At 35.1% G+C, this 5,960-nt stretch overlaps 1 long non-coding RNA gene across 1 annotated transcript; it reads right to left on the reverse strand.

Annotated features, from left to right (window-relative positions):
- Positions 1-2,732: 2,732 nt before the first annotated feature.
- LOC107935673 (uncharacterized) lies at positions 2,733-5,218 on the reverse strand. Its single transcript, XR_005925396.1, has 3 exons — positions 5,193-5,218; positions 3,389-3,454; positions 2,733-2,753 (listed from the first exon to the last, which is right to left on the reverse strand). It is a non-coding gene; the product is annotated as an uncharacterized lncRNA (long non-coding RNA).
- Between the last annotated feature and the right edge of the window lie 742 nt (positions 5,219-5,960).

The following is a 5,960-nucleotide window of genomic DNA, read 5'->3' on the forward strand; positions in this document are numbered from 1 at the left end:
ATGTCACTAGGAAACCATGAGTTGTGTGATTTATGTGAATCCAAGTGCTGGTCATGTACGTCATACCAGTGGCTGGGTTGTCCAGCATGTGTTGCGGATACCTGACAGCTTGTGTGAGTAGCCTGTGTAGCTACATCTTGACTGACAGCTTGTATGAGCAGGCCCCTGATTAGCTAGTGTGCAAACCCTATGTGATATTAGATATGAGCTAGCATTGGCTACATAGGTGGCACTTACGTGGAAGACTTTTCGTGTATCCGATAGTATTCCAAGTGTTCAATGGGTAATCCGAAGAGTATGTTAAAGATGACGAAGTATGTGACTATGTTACAAGTTGGTACAGGTATGTATGTAAAACCCATGATTATGAGATTTGACGTGAGATGAACTCTTGGTAAGAATGCTAATGAGTATGTTATGCCTATGATACATGATGATATTTATCTTAACCTATGTTGAGTAGTTATATGATTAATGAGTGATTTATGTTGCTTATTATTTGCATGCAAACTTACTAAGCTTTAAAGCTTACTCCCTTTTTCTTTCCATTCCTTATAGTGTTGCCAAGCTAGCTCAGAGATTGAGGAAAATCAGAGCTCGATTCACACTATTAAATGATTGTTTTGGGTATACTTGGTTTTGATATTATGAGTATGGCATGTATAGGGACTCGATCATCTGTTACGTGTCATATTGGTTAGCCAAATGTGTTGGCGTTGTAATGGTTAATGATTCATTTTGTATATGGCCATTGGAAGTTGGCTAATGTTAATCTTCTTGGTCATTGGTATGTTTATGTGTTGATGCTTAAAAGAAAGATGAAACTGGCATGAATGGGAAAAGAAAGTATGTGACTTTAGGCATGATAGAGGTTAGTATGTGCAAATGATGTATTGATATCTTGTTTGTGGCTGATTTTGGTTGTATGTATATGCTTGGATTGGAAATGCTTGTTCTTGTATAGGTTGGTGCAAGTAAGGGTGGAAAAATGGCTTGGTAAATAGCCTTATTTTGTCCATACAGGTAGCGACACGGCCGTGTTCCTCAGTTGTGTGAACGACATAGCCTAGTGACATGGGCGTGTGTCCAAGGGGTGTGAAGTCTGCACCTATTTTATAAAAAATTTTAAAAATGAAAATTCGCCACATAGCCTAGCACACGGGCTTGTGACTTGACCGTGTCACTTCCTTTGGTGCATGACGTCATAAACAGAGAGTTACTGTAACACCCCTTAACCGTACCCAAGGTCGGGACAGGGTGCGAAGCATTACCTAACATACATACAATTATTCATGCAAAACCGTGCTATAATTTTTTTTTCAATTTAAAAATCATTCAAACATATGCAAAACATCCCTTGAATGGACCTACGAGGTCCAAAACATACATTGGAAATAGTTCGGGACCAAACCGTAAACTTTAGAAAAACTTGGGAAATTTTCTTTAATACAAAGTCACATGCCCGTGTGCACTTGACATGCTCGTGTCCTCAAGCTGTGTAACTCTCTGACTATGATGTCATTACCAAAATAAGGTCACAGGGTCGTGTCACACGCCCGTGTGGCCAGGCCATGTGGCCAAATAGAATTAAATGATTTTTCATAAAATGGTGCAGACTTCACACGGCCAGAGTACACGCCCATGTGGTTAAGCCGTGTCTCTCACGCTGCCAAGACAAACGCCCGTGTCTTAGCCCGTGTGTTTACTACTGGGCATTCTGACTTGTAAATTTAAGGTGTAGGGTACACACGGCCGAACAACACGCCCATGTGGTAGACCGTGTATCACACACGGTCTAGACACACTCTCGTGTGTCTGCTCGTGTGGACAACTTTTAGGCTATTTTCCAAGCCATTTGTCACCCTTAAAGACTTACTCACTTATACATGTTCTCAACATACAACAAAATACATTTAATTACTCCAATATCCAAATCCATGATTAAAATCTATGCCCCTAATGCTATTTAGTACAATCTCAAATATACAAGCTTTTTTCAATGTTTTCGAAACCAGTGTTTCGATTTAGCTAAAACTGGACTGTTACAACTCTCCTCCCTTAGGGATTTTCGTCCCCGAAAATCTTACCAGTGAATAGGTTTGGGTATTGTTTTGTCATAACATCCTCAAGTTTCCACATAGCTTCTTCAACCCCGTTTTGATGCCATAATACTTTCACTAATGCAATTCTCTTATTTCTCAACTCTTTGATCTCACGAACTGAAATTTGAATCGGTTCTTCATCATATGACATATCTGACTGAATTTCAACCTCGGTAGGGGAAATGACATGTGAAAGGTCAGATCGGTATCGTCGAAGCATCGATACAAGAAACACATTATGTATTTTCTCTAACTCAGATCGTAAAGATAGTCGATAAGCAACTAGCCTGATTCGCTCAATAATCTCATACGGTCCGATGAATCGGAGACTCAATTTCCCTTTCCGACCAAACCGCAATATCTTTTTCCACAGCGACACTTTCAAGAACACTTTATCCCTGATCTGAAACTCAATATCTTTTCGTTTCAAGTCTGTATATGATTTTTTTCGATCCGAAGTTACTTTCAGACTATCACGAATTACTTTCAGTTTTTCTTTAGTCTCTTTGATCAAATCAACCCCGTGAATCTTACTTTCACTGATCCTACTCCAATACAATGGTGTTCGACATTTACGACTGTATAAAGCTTAATATGGTGCCATTTTAATACTCAATTGAAAGCTATTATTGTAACACCCCTTACCTGTATCTGACGCCGGAACAGGGTACGAGGTATTTCCGGACTTGAGTACTTGTAATCATTTAAAACCAAGACATAAAATTTCATCAAATTTTAAAATTTTTCAAACATATATAATTTTTCCCTTAAAAGAGCCTACGAGGCCCAAAACAATCATTGAAATTGGTTCGGGAACAAACTGAAATCTTTCAGACACTTAGAAAATTTTTCACCAAAGCAGGGTCACGCGCCCGTGTGGCATGTGACGCTACCGTGTGAGTAGACCGTGTGGTCTTCACACGCCCATGTCTGAACCCTGTGTAAAAATTAGCTAGCTACTAACTTGCTCACATGGCTAGACCACACACCCGTGTGATGGCCGTGTTCTTCACACGGCTGAGACACACGGCCGTGTCTCAAGCCCATGTGTATAACATTAGGCTATTTTCCAAGCCCTTTTTATGTTCTTAACTTAGCCGCACCAAGACATTTATCTATGCATACATGAAATAGGTTTACATAACTTTAACCATTATGAGCCAAATCTTATAATTATATACAATGAAGCAAAATGAGCCTATACATTTGGCTAAATCATAATATTACTTAATATCAATAAATAATTATCTATAAATGCCACTTATTTGACAATAAATAAGAATTACCATTATTCTAATTTGATAAACTAATAGTGTGATGATACTTCCGACGATCTCCAACCCCGAGCTAACCTGACAACACTAAGAGAAATTGGAAAATGGTGTAAGCTTAAAAACATAGTAAGTTGACATATTAATAATAATAAGCAATTAATTAACAATATTATCTCATTCCTCAATACATATGCTCAAGAAAATAGAATCATTAATCACATGATATACTTTTTACATAAGATCAGCTAAGGCTGTTTTCCTGAATCATAGTCACTAATTTAATTATTTATTAAGCTACAGAACTCAACATTAAGTTTTGTAAATTTTCCTTAAAACTAGGCTCATATAAATTTCTACTATAAAATTTTCAGAATTTTTTGTTTTTCCAATAAATACCATATTTTTCTTAAAGTTTCATCTATTTCACTATCTGACAATTCTGACCTCTCTATATAAAAACTCAATTATCTCATTTTACAGAATTAAAATAATGTTTTTGATTATTCCAATAAAAAATAGACTCATTAAGGTTTCTAAGCATACAAACCATGCCCCATAATTATTTTTTTACAATTTATGATGATTTTACCAAGTCAGAACAGGGGATCACGTAATCATTCTGAACCAGTCTCACAAAAATATAAATATCTAAAAATATAGAATTCTTTTGCTTTCTATGTTTCTTTTATATGAAAATAGACTAATTAAGCTTTAATTTAATATCTCATTCAGCCTCTAATTAAATTCCTACTATTTTTGGTGAGTTTCAAAGTCACATCACTGTACTGTCCAAAACAGTTTTATTGCTAATTCACTCTTTCACACTTTCTTTGTATTGACCTCATTTTAACATACATATCACAAATCATTTTCACCACATTTCATACATCACAACTATAGACCCATGATTACAAGGTCACCATAAAATCATCCTCATGTATAACTTACTTATTTATAACCTTACCACATCCCGGCCACTTAATGAACACATCATTCACATAACCAAGTTCCTGCACTTATTCATCATAAAACTCACAAAGAAGTACATAGTAAATCTCCCGTTGAACACTTCGGATCAATCCTCGATACTTGGTGGTTTCAGCACATAGCTCCACCCATCATATAGTTCGGCTCTCTTGTACAAATGGTGAACACTTAGTACCACCCATGTGACCTAGCCAGTTTATCTCATAGCTCTCTTGTGTACATGGTGTCCTTCACCTGGAACCACGCATGCGACCTAGCTACATATATCCCGTAGCTCTCTTGTCTACATGGTGTACACATAGTATCACCCATGCGACCTAGCTACATCATAATGTCTCGTAGCTCTCTTGTACACATGATGTGCACTCAGCACCATACATGTGACCTAGCTACATACCATCTGTGTCATCCAATCTTTTCGAATGTTCAACCGAGATTTCTCTCTCTTTTCCAACAATTTCACCAATCAAGTAATTATCAACAAACATATTTCCAATATTATTATAAAATATCATAATACAAGTAAAATTGATGTATTACTTACATATAAACTTACATCTCATTTAATATCAAGGAAATAACATTAAATTACACATTGCATTATTAAAAATCATATGAACTTACAATTTCTCATAATATCCATAATCATAAAAATCACATTTATGTATGATAATTCAATGCACTTCATGTACCATAGACATATTTTTAAATCAATTCATAAACTTGGCACCATAAACATTTAATTTAACAAAATTCAATTAATTCACTAAATTTAACTTCCAAATATAAATTACAACATTATTGCAGTATTATTATCATACCAAATTACCTCAAATGCCGAAACGACTAACTTTCCTAACTTAGCACATAACTTTGTTCTTCCCCGATCTTAATCCAAAATTTCATGTTTTCTTGATTTAACATGTCAAATAACACTTATTTAACACATTTTATCAACACACTAACCAATTCAATTCATATATCAAATTTTGGAAAATTTACAATTATGCCCCCTAACATTTCAAAAATTACGCTTTTACCCCTAGGCTTGTAAAATAATTTTTATTCCATTTTTATAAGGTTTAAGACATGCTGAAAATTTTTCTCTTCTATGACAACTCCAAATTTTCACTAATTCACACACTTATGACCAATTTATAACTTTTACAATTTAACCCCTTTTTGACATTTTTACCGAAATTCATCCAATAAAACTCGTATTTAACACATCAAACATTCATTATCTACTATAAATCATCAACACGCAACCATATAATGAATGGGTAAATTTTTAAACTCTAATCTCTCTTCAATCAATTGGTAGAAATAGAAAATTTAAGCTTCGGGGATCTCAAAAATACAAAAATCATGAAAAACGGGACAAAAACCGTACCTATATAAGCCATAGAAGCTTAGCCGAATGGAGCTCATCCATGGCTGCCATTTTTGGTTCTTTCCCACGGTTGAAGAAGAAAGAATGAAAAAAATGATAGCTTTTATCATTTTTGTCTTATTAGGTCATTTTAATTAATTTACAAAATTACCCTTTTTATTTCAACCAAATTTCAAAAATACCAAACAAATATCCATCCACTAA

Source organism: Gossypium hirsutum, chromosome A01, assembly GCF_007990345.1.
Source record: "Gossypium hirsutum isolate 1008001.06 chromosome A01, Gossypium_hirsutum_v2.1, whole genome shotgun sequence".
Classification (NCBI taxonomy): Eukaryota; Viridiplantae; Streptophyta; class Magnoliopsida; order Malvales; family Malvaceae; genus Gossypium; species Gossypium hirsutum.